At 41.9% G+C, this 13,700-nt stretch overlaps 1 protein-coding gene across 3 annotated transcripts in view; it reads left to right on the forward strand.

Moving 5' to 3' along the window:
* ITPK1 (inositol-tetrakisphosphate 1-kinase) overlaps window positions 1-13,700 on the forward strand; it is a 141,841-nt gene that overhangs the window by 55,488 nt on the left and 72,653 nt on the right. The gene's annotated exons all lie outside the window — the stretch shown is intronic.

Raw genomic sequence — 13,700 nt, forward strand, 5'->3', positions numbered from 1 at the left:
ATGAAAAATCAGAGCTGAGGGGAGGAAGACCAAAGTGTCAAACTGAAGCTGCTGGGGATGTTCTGGTAGAATGGGGCTTATAGGGGCTGGGCCCAGTCCTACCTGTCAGTTCACAGAGTGGGTCTTGCCTAGCTGAAAGCAATGCAGAAGTGATGCTAGGGTGAAATTTTTGCTAATAGTTTGGAGCTACCCCTATGCAAAAGAGTGAAGAAGGAAAGAGAGAGCAAATGAGGCATCATCTGTGCTGATGGATGAGAAGCAGCAGAGGGTGCCTTGACAGACAGCTGATTGACAGTCAAGACAAGTGCCTTCATATCAGAGCTCAGGGACAGAGCTCAGTGTGCAAACAGGGTTTGAAAACTAGCTTATAACATGAGACCTTCTAGGAATGTATCTGGCTTTCTCTGTCCTATGGTTATATGCTACAAAGGCTTTCCATATTCTGTTGATGTCCTTGTATTTTAACTATTTTATCCTCTTCCTGTCTTTGTTAAAATGAGTATGAATACTGAAGATAGGATTTGGTGTCCGTGGAAGGCATAGCAACAATTTATAGATTCCGTTTTCAGAGGATGTTTTACCTGCTATGTGACAGAAAAGCTTGAGATTCCTGTAAACAGAGTTGAGTGAGGAATAAGAACTACAATTTTAGCTGTTCTTTTTCTAGCTCATTTAATTACCCCTGCATTCACCATCTTCCCTGAATAGGAAGTAATTTTCCTGTTCAAACAGTGAAAGGGAAAAGAAAATGAGTAGTGGGGGGGTGGGTAATGTAATTTTAAAGCCCCAACAGTCAGATGGTAGGCTTGTGAGACAAAACCTGAAACTATTATTAACCAGTTAAAATGGAGTTCTGACCTACTTTTGTGTCACCGATATTCCTGTAAGTCAGCACAGCCATCTTAGTGAGACAAGGTGCCTGCAGGGTCCTTGCAGAAGTTCAACAAGGCCTGGGTGCCTTGCCAAGGATGGAGCTACAAGTTCTTTCTCTGTCTGGTGAGGTCTGGATCCTCAGTCAGGGTGCATGAGGAAAGAGCCCAGAATTAGGGAGTGTGCCAGACTCAATGTACAGGTCAGTGACAAAGTGCTGCTTTGTCTTCTTCTTCCTGAGTGATGTTTCTGATGGTCTTTTTTTAATCTTGCCTCTGTGCTGCTCACTTAGGGCTCTGTTTATAATGGAAGTGAAATGCGAGTTTGAAACCTGAGGTTTTGCTCTACCTCCTAGTCCTTTTGTTCCTCTGAGAATATTTAGGGAACTCTAGGAACAGACATGTTCCTGGGTGGCAGATTTCAGTTTGCACTGAGCACCCCAGATTGCTCATTTATAGCATCAAGTAAGTCAATACTCCGGTGTAGCAGCAGTATTTTTTATTAAGGTAAGCTATTTCTTGCCAGAAAGTGGTTAAGACTCTAAGAATCTGTATTAGCCCAAATGCTCCTATTCATAGTTTATAAGGACTCCTGACCATGGAATATATGGAAGGAATTTTCCAGGTTCTTGAGCCTGTAACTTAAAAAGTTTGGTTGGATTCTTAAGCACATATTTTCATTTTGATTTTATATTTCTAGTTACGGATGCCCTAAACTGGGTGAAGCTGTTCCATGTGGGTCTCATTAGTGCCATCTTTACTTGTTTAATTCTTGAAATCCACAGCCAAAATACCCTGGTCCTGGTAGAACTGAGTTTAACACAGTTGTACTTCAGCTACCATACCAGCATCCTTCTCTGAGCATAAGCTGAATTTTTTTGTATTACTTTCATTTGGTATTTAGTCAGTGTTATTTCTGATTCTCACTCCTGCATGATACTTCTGTGTAAGAAATAGTGCCAGTTACACTTCTGTGTAGTTATTAAGGTCTATCAGTAATCTACTTACTGTGTTAAGACCACTAATGAAGATATTAAATTTAAATGGTCACAAGACTGGTGCATGAGGAATGGCACTAGTGCGCCCTCTCTGGTTTGCCACTGCTGCTTTCAGCATGCAAGCCACTGTCAGCTTCTTTTTTATTTAACTCTTCATTCACCCTCCTGTGCGTCTACTGGTCCTTGTCTTTCTCCAGTTTACCTGCCTCCAGTGCTCTGCCAAGGTCTGAGAAAATAGTTTTGCTGCATTTTCTTTGCCTAGAGAGTCAGTGGTCATACAGCCAATTAGATGGGTTTGGTCCATCTTTTTGAGATTCATGTCACGTTTTACTACATTTTTATTTACCCCTGAAGATCTGATTATTTTTTGGTATCTTGAAATATACTGAAATGTTTGCATACTACTAGGTCAAATGCACAGTAATTAGCTGCCGTTTTCCCCCCTTCTACTCTTTTCCATATAGCTGCTTTTGTTTTGATCCTTTGGAAACACTCCAGAATATGAATACAGTTCCTCAGAACCATTTTATCACCATCCTGTGATACCCTATGTCATGTTTTGGTTAATTGTATTTTGTTTTCTAGAGATGTGGATTTGAGGTTTTTGTATCTTTTTAAGTATCCAGTTATAGCAGAGAGGCAGCTTCCCCTGGCCTCAGCACATTAAACTCTGAAGAGTCATCTGACATCTGTGCCACCCCTCCAGGCTCCTTCTGATCAGGAGTGTTTGGGGTGCAATTCCTCATATTCTAGAACATGAATGTAAGGCAGGTTAGATGAATTTAAAATGTCAAAGTATTTATTAATTTCTTTCTGTCTGCACGAAGCAGCTTGAAATTAGTGTAGCTATTGACTCTTGTGAATCTCACTCCATGAGTTCTGCCCTCGACTGCTGGTACCCACTGATTTATCTGCACCCATCTTTGTTCACCAACTTGCTTGCCCCCACCATCAGCTTCTCTATTCTTGCTGAAAGCTGAAGCTAAATACTGGTATAATGTTTGGGGCTATTCCTATACCATCTTTAATATTAAGCCTACACTTGCTGCACAGAGATCCCAATTTTTCTTCTTTTTTATGTATTCCCAAAATAAGTTTCATTCTTTGGCATGCTGGCAAGAAGTGCTAACCATCCTTTATTATCAAATCCTGGAGCCTTTCACAACTCAGCAGTCTGTACTAATTACTTTCTTTATAAATTTGTCATCCTGAAGCCATAAAAAAATGCTTGAGTTGTACACCATCTTATCCTGTAATTTAAACTAAGGCAGCTTGATGTAGTATTATTTGTATTACTAAATTTTATGTTAGTTTTACTGCTTCAGAATAGCTGGGGCATAACCTCAGTCAGAGGGATTATTAGAACTCCTCAGCACAACAAAAGCAGGACCTTTCATCGTTCTTTTTAAACAGGAATTTTACTTAAAATGTTCTGCCTGTGCCAGAGGATATGTGTTGGGCAGGTGCTGCACTGGAAGACAGTTCATCTGGGACAGTTCATCTTGCAAGGACTTTGTCAGACATGGTAGAAATTAAAAAGCGAAAGCACCTTGCAGCTGCTGCAAAACAAACTGTTGGCCTTTAACTATTGATCACCTTCTTTATGCCAGAGTGTTTGCTGAAGCGACGAGTCAGACTCACTGCACTCCTCTTCCTCTTTTAGAGCCTCGCCTGTGTCCCAGCCATGTTCTCCTGGCTTCACTTTCTGCTTCTTCCTCCAATACCTTCTGGAAGTGCAGCACCAGCATGGGTGGTTTAGGATGGTTGTGATGTCCACCCTTCTTCCTCAGTTTGAGAAATGATGAGCGAACTGTTTTACCTCTGCAGCTGTGTTCATTTCAGACCATTTCAAATGCTTTTAATTCATGCTTGGAAGGGAGAGTTTAATCATTTTGTCTCACTGGGAGCAGTGGTTTCAAGATGAAGTAATGCTTTGTAATTGAAAGGCAACTTCATTCTTCCATAAGTAATACTTGCTGGAACAGGATGGAAGGGAATTCCAGTCTCTTCTGCCTCTCATGGTCTCTCTTCTGATTTCTGCTCATGCAGCTTAAGGATATGATACAGATCAGCCTAAGTGTGGCCTTCTCTGTGTTTAAAAGCAACCTTACTCATTTTTAGTTTCCCTTCAGGCTAAGTCTTCTAAAGCTTTTGTGTTTGTTCCCTCTTGTATTCCAGTGTACTTCTTCCTCCTCCTCTATCCTTTGCAGTTGCACAAACATTATTAGCTATCCGGTGTTTGTGAGCAGCACAAACATGTAAAAATATGTTTGGATGAAGGAGGATTTTTCTCTTAAGAAATACGTTTCAATTTCAGCTTGTTTTTCAGAAGGGATCCTAATTAGTTTAGGCAGGGGGTGAATAAAGAGCATACACACTTTCTACTCTGACAGCTATTGCTTTCTCCACGTGTATTTAAACTCCCTAGTGCACAATATAGACCACATAAATTCAGTGAAGTGATGAGCAGACTGGTTTAAATGTACTTTGGGCACTACATATATTTGCTTACAACTCAGTGTCATCCAGAGTCTCTTGAGAAAGGAAAATGCACCTAGAAATTCAGCTCTCCTGGGGTTAGTAGTTAACAGAAGTGAAGAGGGTGCTGGCAGCCTGGCTGTGCCAACTGGGAAGCTTTGTTGAAGGGGGAATTACAGCAGAGACATTGTTGATTTCTTGGGAAGCACAGCTGCACACACAGGAGCTCCAACTGCTCTTGATGTTTGGCAGGTGCTGCTGAAGAATTATCCAAAAGCTGAGCCTGAGATGACTGGTCTAAGTCCATAGCTGAGCTTCCCTGGCCCTTAGGATAAAGGGTGGTAGCCAGGCTTTCTGAGGGATGTTTCTTATGTATCATTTTCTCTACTTATCTATCCCCTGGTCAAGAGGAGGGAAGTTATGCAATCCATGTTTGTATGTCTTCAAGAGAAACTTTCAGAAGAATATGCTTCCTTCATCTTAACTTCCTCTGTATCCAGTAGTTATATTAAAACAAAAACAAAAAACAACAACAACAACAACAACAAACAAAACAAAAACAAAAAAACACAAACCAAAACAAAAAAAAACCAAAAAACCAAAAAAACCCAAAAAAAACCCCACCAACCAAACCAAAAAAAAAAAACCAAAAAACAAAACAAAACAAACCCACAAAAAAAACCAACAAACAAAGAAAATATTTGTAGTATTGTCAGATCTTGATATTTTGATTGAATATATGGTGTTATAATTAAGCATTGAAAACTTCTGAGAAGTGAAGTGCACCACTCTCGCTCCCCTCCCTTTGCTTGCCTGGGTTCTACTGTCTGTAGTGCTGCACTATTTCTGTATTAACTGGAGTTAGGGATGGCTTCTCCATTCCATTCCTCCTATGATATCAGCTCTCCTACAGGATTGATTGAGCTGTCAGTTCAATAACTGGGCTAGAGCTGACACAGCTCACTCAAAGAAACATTAAAGTTCTTCCGTGTAAAGTCTAAAAACGTAAAAGGGTTTCTGGGTCTGATTTTCCCATGCCAGAAGTGAGCCATATGTTTTGGAAACCAGCTAGTAATTTTCCTATACTTTCTACTACTGGGATTTCCTCTGTAGCCTTTTAATCTGGTGAACTCTGTTTTTTTGACAGTTCTAGGAAGTAAAGCAAGGCAGGTTATGCTAAATGCTGATTCTCCTGCTTTCTTGTTTTTGTATAACTTGCTTTCCTTCTTTGGGACGCTAATCCTCCCATGTCACACATTTTCTGTTCAACTTTTCTCCTCTGCTAATCTCTGGATTTGTTCTCCTGCCCTTCTTAATCCACAGGAGCCTTGGTGACCTCAGGAGATAGCCTTGGCAAGAGGCTTTTCTGGATTTGAGTAACATTGATTATTTCTCCTGCAGTGCTGAAAATCAGTGATTGCCTTTCAGACTGTCCCTGAATAAGACTGATCTGCTTAACCAGTTGCCTACCAAAACCTGCTCACTGCAGTCTGGCCCTAATGGGACATGAGCTTTCAGTTTAATACTGTGCTCAGAAATAGCTGTTCCTTCATCTTTGCACGTTCTGGAAAGAACTTTCTGCAGCTGCCAAAGTACTGTACAGGAGATAAAGAGATAAACCAAGCTGAGTTATACTTTAATTTCTAGAATTTATTTTTTTGTGCATGTATTTGGCTGTAAGTCAAAACCAAAGTACCAACAACAACGTTCCAGTCCTGGGTAAAATAGAAAAACTGAAAATTGTTTCTGTGAAGAACTTTAACCATAACCCAAAGATGGGATTTCTTGTTTTGCTTTTAGAGAAGTGAAGGGACAAAACTAAGAGTGCCAACAGGAGGAAACTCAGTGGAGATATGTATACCAGAGTCAGAGTAGTGAGGAGGGAAGATGCAGGGGGCAATGGGGAGGTTTGAGCAACTGAGACACAGTTACTTATGCCAGCATTGTTCTGAGTAGGAGTCACAATGCACTGTCTGTTACTGTTCCTGCACAGGTGAGAGCAATGCTGGCTCACTGTTTGCTGGCTCACTGTTTGCTTCTGTGGTAGGAGGCAGAGAAGACTATGGGGAGGTGATGCTCACCAAGGTCCTGGGGTATTGCATGACATCAGGACAAGCCTTGAATGTACAAAGACTAGTCAGTTTGTGTAGTAGTTGGTGAAGCGACCCATAAATGGTGTCCATGTATGTTCATATATGCAGTGTAAAAAAAGCTATGATATTCCTTTTTCCTCATTTTATCTATAATACAGCTAGAAGTGAGAACTTCCCAGATGATTCAGAGATCATACCCAGCTTCCAGGGGAGCAGCAGTGTACGACTCCCAAAAATGGGCAAAGTGCTCACACATACCCTCTGGCAACTTGTGTGAGCAGAATGCAAAGTAATCTGCTCTGGCACCAGTGCAAGAAAACACAAAGAAACCATCTGTTAAACCAGGAATCTTCTCCTCTGGTGTTAAAGCGTCAGTATCTGGGAAAATGGGAACTCATCAGGGTTTCATAGGCTATGTTGTGCTGATCCTCACCTTTAGGCGTGTCTTGCTGCCTTGCATGCCACTGGCACCTGAGATTCTGAATGATGTATCCCAGTGTGGGACTGGCTTTCCTTCTCCTTCGGTGGTTCTGTTATCAAAGCTGAACAGAACAACAGCAGATAACCTGTAGGGTTAGTGTCCTGCAGTGGTAGGAAAGGTAAGCTCTTTGGTCAGTCTTTAATTTCCTCAATTCCAAGAAGACCAGCAAAAAGTATTTTCAAGCTACATTTCCTTCCTGCTCGGGAAAGAGTTCCCATGTGACGTGGCAGCTGTTACCGATGCTGCGATGCCCTCACCTCTCATTACTGTGAGGAGAGAGCCGAGGGGGGAAGTCTCCTCAGCACAGCGGATTTCCTTTCTCAGATTGCCAGTGCTGCTGCTTCAACAGGATGTGCAGGTTAATTCAGTGCTGGGGAAGGGGGTCGTGGAGAGACAAAATAGCACCTCTTGGTGTACCTTTTGCTCTTCCTTTACAGCTCTATCTTTGAGTCAGGTCCCTGTTTGCCCTTTGCAGTGGGACTGGTGTTTCTGTTGCCTAGAGGGGTCCATGTTCTCCCTTGGTATCCTTTGGCGCCATTAGCAGCAGCAGCAGGTGCTGAATACTTGCACTGTCTGGGTATAATGGTTCAGACAGAGAGATGAGGAGGAACCCTCTTAAGTTTCTAAATGTTTATTCAGTTTCAATACATGAATATTTTAGGAATGATGGAGAGCCTATATATCAGTGAAAATACCAGGCAACATGATGTCTTTCCTCATGAGGAAATGTATACCGATATGTACTTTGTCACCTTCCGTTGGCTTCAGCAGGGAGTCATTTGTGACAGTTTTGTGCTTGCACACACCTGAGAGCAGGGTTGTGAGTGTATAGTCCTGTTGGAGGGATGGGACAGGACTGGACTGCTCCTGCAGGATTTAATTTGGGAAAGGAGGATGTGCTGGTCTTCTTTGGTCCTGTGTATTTCCCTTGGTTTCTCCCAAGAACAGTCAGTGCCATTCTGTTCTGTCAGGGTTGCTCTGCACAAGTCTTACATGTATGGATGGACATGCACAACTGTTTTCCTGATTTCTTTCAGGAAATTTCCTCACTTTCTTTCAAAAACAAACATCTTCTCTCCTGTAATTAGAATATCCTGTTTATTTTTGGTTTTTACCTTACTATTTACAGTAAAGTGAAACAGTGAACTTGGCAGTATTGATTTTTGCTGCTTCCCTTCCCTCTCCAGAGTGCATAAGATATTTTTAGATGCTTTCTTTGAACTTTTTGGGGAGAGAACAGTGTCCACCAATAGATCATCTGTCAGGGTTCAGCTTTGTGAATACTTGGCTTTCTGACCTGGAGCTCATGACATTTTCATTATGATTTACTCAGCACTGATGCTCAGTAAGTTAAACACTGAGGTTGGGGTCGGGGGAATAATTTAAAAAACTTTATTTTACAAGCCTTTTGATATAAATGTATGTGATGAAGATATATACAGGGTAGAAAATAGCCCCAGGAGAGGAAGATGAGGGCTAAAATCTTGAAGGTCTACAGGCAGTGGAGTTTAAGAAACTGAATTAAGATTGAAATAAACACCTTGTCTTGGGATCAATACAGCCTTAGCTGAGTATCTGAATACAATAGATTTGTGTAGTAAATTCTGTATACAGCCTCAGGAGTCAAGGAGCAGAGAAGTCAGGTTGGGCTGTAGCTGTATGTCCAGTTCCCATGGAGGAAAATAGTTAAATTACCGCAAAAGAACGTGTGGACTGTGATTTGTGAAATGTGTAGCAGAGCATTGACAGGTCCCTACTGGAAAGTTGGATAGATTCTTTCCCTTCTGTGGCATTTTATTAAGCTTTCTAGCACTCAAGTTAATGTCTGATGATTTGGTACTAGTGAGAAGGCTTAGAAACAAACCTCTTTTTTCCTGATTTGCCTCCTATCTTCATTCTCTTCATTTGGTTTAAAGTTTTGTGAACGTTTTCCACCTGCAGCATAACAGGCTGCAGGGAAGGGACATGCACTCCTATTCTGCTGTTCCTAAGCAGCCCATCAAATGAAAACTGAGACATAGCAGGAACTTAGTGCAGCATCCTGGTGAACTTTCAAATGGTGAAAGTTTGTTAGCGGATTGGAGAATTGGAGCAAAATGCTTAAACAATAGGCTTCTGAGTATTTTTATTTTTAATGAAAATATAATAAGAGAAAAGTAAGGATAAATGTACACGGAGAGATGGGTTGTAAATTCCTCAGGGATATAGCAGTGGACAGAGCTCTCTTGGATTGAGATAAAAGGGCAGGTTGGTATTAAAACTTCATTTCATGTGAATGATAATCCAACAACTATTTCTGAAGAAGAGCTTTACAAAAAAACCCCAAACCACAAATCCTAATCAGACAGATTCTGAAATACAGTTGATTATACTATGGACTGGAAACACTGAATAAAACAAAAAATATATAACTATATTTAATCATTATTATAAACAATTTTTTTCCCCTAAATCCATCATTTGCAGTTGTTTGTCTTTTTTTTTTTTTTTCCTGAGTGAACAGATCCAGATTTTTTTCACTTGGACATAGTTTTATTTTTAAACACGGCTTCCAGAAATGCATCTGTGTGGGATTGCAGTTGGGACCAGTGGAGAGCCATGGCACTCTGCCAGGCGCTCGCCCTGTCCCTGCAATACAGATGGATTGCCAACGTTCTGGAGAAAAACAACCCCAAAACTTTAAACAAATTATGCTTAATGGAAATAAACATTTTTTGCCCTTCTGTCTAATGATTTGGATAATGTGCTGGCTGTGTGTTCCTGGAAGACAGAGAAAGGGGGAAGGGGAGACGAGGGCAGAAATGGAGCTCTGAGTGCCTGTAACTTGCTGTCCGGTGGATTCTCTGGAAAGCCTGTGGGGGAGACTGTGACGTTTCTAAGCTTGCAGCATTTTGTAACTTTCAGCCAGTCCTGCTGTTAAAAGGTGGGCAGGCTAGCTGCAGCCAGCTATGGTAAGAGCATTTATCTCATGGTTGTTTTCTTCCAAATATGGATTTAAAAGATCTGGAAAGGCATACAGAACCATATAACCATCTAGGATGGAAAAGGCCCTTAAAATCAAGTCCAACTGTTAACCCAGCACTGCCAAGTCCACCAATAAACCATATCAGTAAGTGCCATATCTACACATCTTTTAAATACCTCCAGGCATGGTGACTCCACTACTTACCTGGTGAACCTGTTCCAATGCTTGACAACCCTTTTGGTGAGGATATTTTTCCTAGTGTTGAATATAAACCTCCCCTGGAGCAACTTGAGACCATTTCCTCTTCTCCTATCATTTGTTATTTGGGAGAAGAGACCAGCACCCACCTGGCTAAACCTCCTTTCAGGTAGTTGTAGAGTGACAAGGTCAACCCTGAGCCTCCTTTTCTCTGGGCTAAACACTCCCAGCTCCCTCAGCTGCTCCTCGTAAGACTTGCGCTTCAGACTCTTCACCAGCTCCATTGCCCTTCTCTGGACAAGCTCCAGCACCTCAAGGTCTTTCTTGTGGTGAGAGGCCCAAAATGAATGCAGGCTTTGAGATGTGGCCTCACCAGTTCCTAGGACAGAGGGACAATCACTGCCCTGGTCCTGCTGGCCACACTTTTCCTGATACAAGCTGGGATGCCACTGGCCTTTTTGTCCAGCTAGGCACACTGCTGGCTCATGTTCAGCTGCTGTTGAGAAGCACCCCCAGGTCCTTTTCTGCTGGGCCCCTTCCCAGACAATCTTCCCCAGCTGGTAACACTGCAGTGGGTTGTTATCCAAGTGCAGGACCAGGCACTTGGTGTTGTTGAGCCTCATACCATTGGTCTCGTCCCATCAACCCAGCCTGACCAGATCCTTCTGCAGAGCCTTCCTGCTCTCCAGCAGATCAACATTCCACCCACCTTGGTGTGATCTGCAAACTGCCTGAGGGTTCACTCAATCCCTTTGTCCAGATTATTGTTAAAGACATTAAACTGGCCTAGCACCAATACTGAGCCCTGGGTAGCACCACTTGGGACCAGTTGCCTGCTGGATATAACTCCATTCACCACCACTCTCTGGGCCCAGCCATCCAGGCAGTTTCTTACTCAGCAAACAGTGCACCCGTCCAGCTCATGTATGTGCCTTTTATCTGGCAGTTCTGTGTACAGCGTTGGCATGGTCTTCCATGTCATTCACCTGGGTTTTGCTGGGTTTTGGTGGTAAGTGACAAGGCCATGAAACCAATACCTGTCTGGGTGTGGACTTTTAACAAAAAAAAAGGCAAGCAGAGTAGGCTGCAGGCTATAGGCTGCCTCACAGAAGAAAAGACACCACAGACATATCTGTTTTTTCAAGCTGGTGCTGATAAATCTTTTCTCTCACTTCTGTTGCTATGGTGTTAGTTCTTTGCAAAAACAAACCTTTGGGTGATCCATGTCAAATGCAAAGATCATTTGGAGAGAGAGATGCTGAAAGGGAAGGGAAGGGAAATAGAAAGGCTCAAATTCTAGCTGGTGACAAACAATGAATCAGTGTTTGTCTCAGCAGAGGGCCATCAGAAATTTTGCGCTTTATTTTCACTGACTTCTTTTTGGGTCTGATACTCCACTTGAAAAGGCTTCTTTTTACCTTCTCAAATCTTTTCTTTCCTTCTACTTTTACTTTTTTTTTTTTTTCTCAGTGTATAAAAGGAAGGTGGATCTCTTCCAAATTCCACACAGCCCAGGAATATTTACTTTCTGCAGCATGGCTCAGAACACAGAGAACTTATTCTTGCAAATGGTTTGATCCTCCAATCCACTAAATACTGGATAAAATTTTGAAGGTTTTTGTGGCTGAAATGTACCTGCTGTCCTTGTTGGGGCAATTAAGTGGTCATAAACTTCCTACAAGGGAAGCTGCGTTATCATACTGTCATTTCTTGCATTGCTTTCCTGGTGAAGGGGAAGCAAAACGCTGTTATGGTGGGGGGAGCCTTTTTAATGCTTTCTGATGTGCAAAGTAGGTGCATTTGGTTTCATTCTCAAAATATGCCAGTTGTGTTTTGCTGGCACAACTGTTGTGAAGAAGTTATCTTGCCCAGATGTCTTATGCTTCTGGAAAACACTATGGTGGATATGCCTTGAAGGCTTACTTCTATTCTTGGGTCAAGGCTGAAAGGGAGGGCTGTTTTCTTGTTTTCTGAATGTTTCTGTGTAGATTGAGCTGCAAGTGCAGGAAGAATGTAGAGGGGTAACCAATCTCAGATATTTATTTGCTTCTCACTGTTTCTCAAACTGAAAGTCCCAAAACTGGATTAATTCACATTTTTGTACCTTGGCAACTGGGAACTTTCTGACCTAGTTAAATGGACCCTTTGTTTTGCTGTTTCCTTCCAGATGTGATAGGCAGATGGAAAAAAATCAGAAAAAGCAGTGTGGCCATCTGAGATTTCTTTTAAGGATATTAGCTGATTTTTCTGGAGTTTGGTTGCAGAACTTAATTATCTCGTTCTGTGTCCTTAGCCAAGCTGCAGTTCACTCTTCATTTTGCCTTAATTTTGCAGAAACAGACTTTCCCTCAGCCTTTGTGCTGCGCTACTTATAAGAGTGAAAACATAAGTGCCTCAGCTGGCCATAGTTTACCCATCCCTGAGCATCCATATGCAGTCCATCCTGTCATCCTTACCATGGCATGTAGGGAGTCTGCTGCCCACCTGTGACCACTGGGAAGACCACTGTTAGTCTCCTTGTAACACAGACACACAAGATGTTTTACAGTTGTATTAGAATCTACATAATGACTTCAAAGGGTCTCAATTTATAAATTGTTAGTAGGACCATGTAGTAAATGGGCAGGCAAAGGTGGTCTCTGTGAGAGGAACTGGCAATCTTTCAGTTTGTTTTTGTGGCATAAATAACTTCAGCTATTCTCCTCAGGTAAGCCTGGCCCAGATAAGAGCAGAAAAGCAATTCAGCTTAATAGATCAGTTACATTACCAACTAGCATATTAATATAAGGCTGATGGATCTCTGCTGGTTTCATTTTATTGGTTCTATCCTGTCTTATCATTACCTTCCTTAAGGCACTCACTCCTTAATTCAAATCAGGGCCATTTCTGTAGGGTGGGAAATTTTAATAAGACTAAATTCAAGGTAATGAGACAGAAAACAGAGCAAGAGCAGATTCTTCTGCCTAGGACTCATCTCCTTCCTGTGCTTCCAAGCCCCTTCTTTGGCAGAGCTGAATAAAAGGGATAGCAGCAATGGAAAGGAGCATGCCTGTAACTATAAAATCAGATGCTAACTTTAGTTTAGTAAGCACACATCTGTCTTTCCTCTCAAAAATGTTCCTTGTTTGAAGTTTACAAGGTTAAGTTGCCACTGATGCAGTAGATCTCACAGTTGGTTGAAGTGCAGCTTTTGTGTTGTGAGCAGCCCAGTGTATTGGCCAGAATATGAGCCAAGTCTGGCACTTACACTGTACTGATGTTAAATCTGCTAAGTAGCTTCATGGGATCATTAAGTTTGGTGGTGATCTTAGGGGTCTGTAATACATCATCTTCATCAAAGCAGATTTGGCATTAAATTTAGACTAAGTTGCTTAGGGCTTTGCCCAGTCAGGTGTTGAAAACCTTGGAGGATGGAGATCCTGCAGCCTCTGTGGGACTCTGTGCTGTAACTAGACTGCCCCTGTGGTGGTTTTTTTTTCCTGATTTATTTGGAATCTCCATAGTTTTGATTAGTATCCTGATAAATCCAAGCCCTCACAATGACATTGGCCAGCTCTCTTAGTATTCCTGCATCCCATCAGGTCCAGTAGCTTTCTTTGCATTAATATTCCCTTAAGA

The sequence above is a fragment of the Myiozetetes cayanensis genome, unplaced genomic scaffold, assembly GCF_022539395.1.
Source record: "Myiozetetes cayanensis isolate MyiCay16 unplaced genomic scaffold, myiCay2020 scf6-25, whole genome shotgun sequence".
NCBI classification, from domain to species: domain Eukaryota; kingdom Metazoa; phylum Chordata; class Aves; order Passeriformes; family Tyrannidae; genus Myiozetetes; species Myiozetetes cayanensis.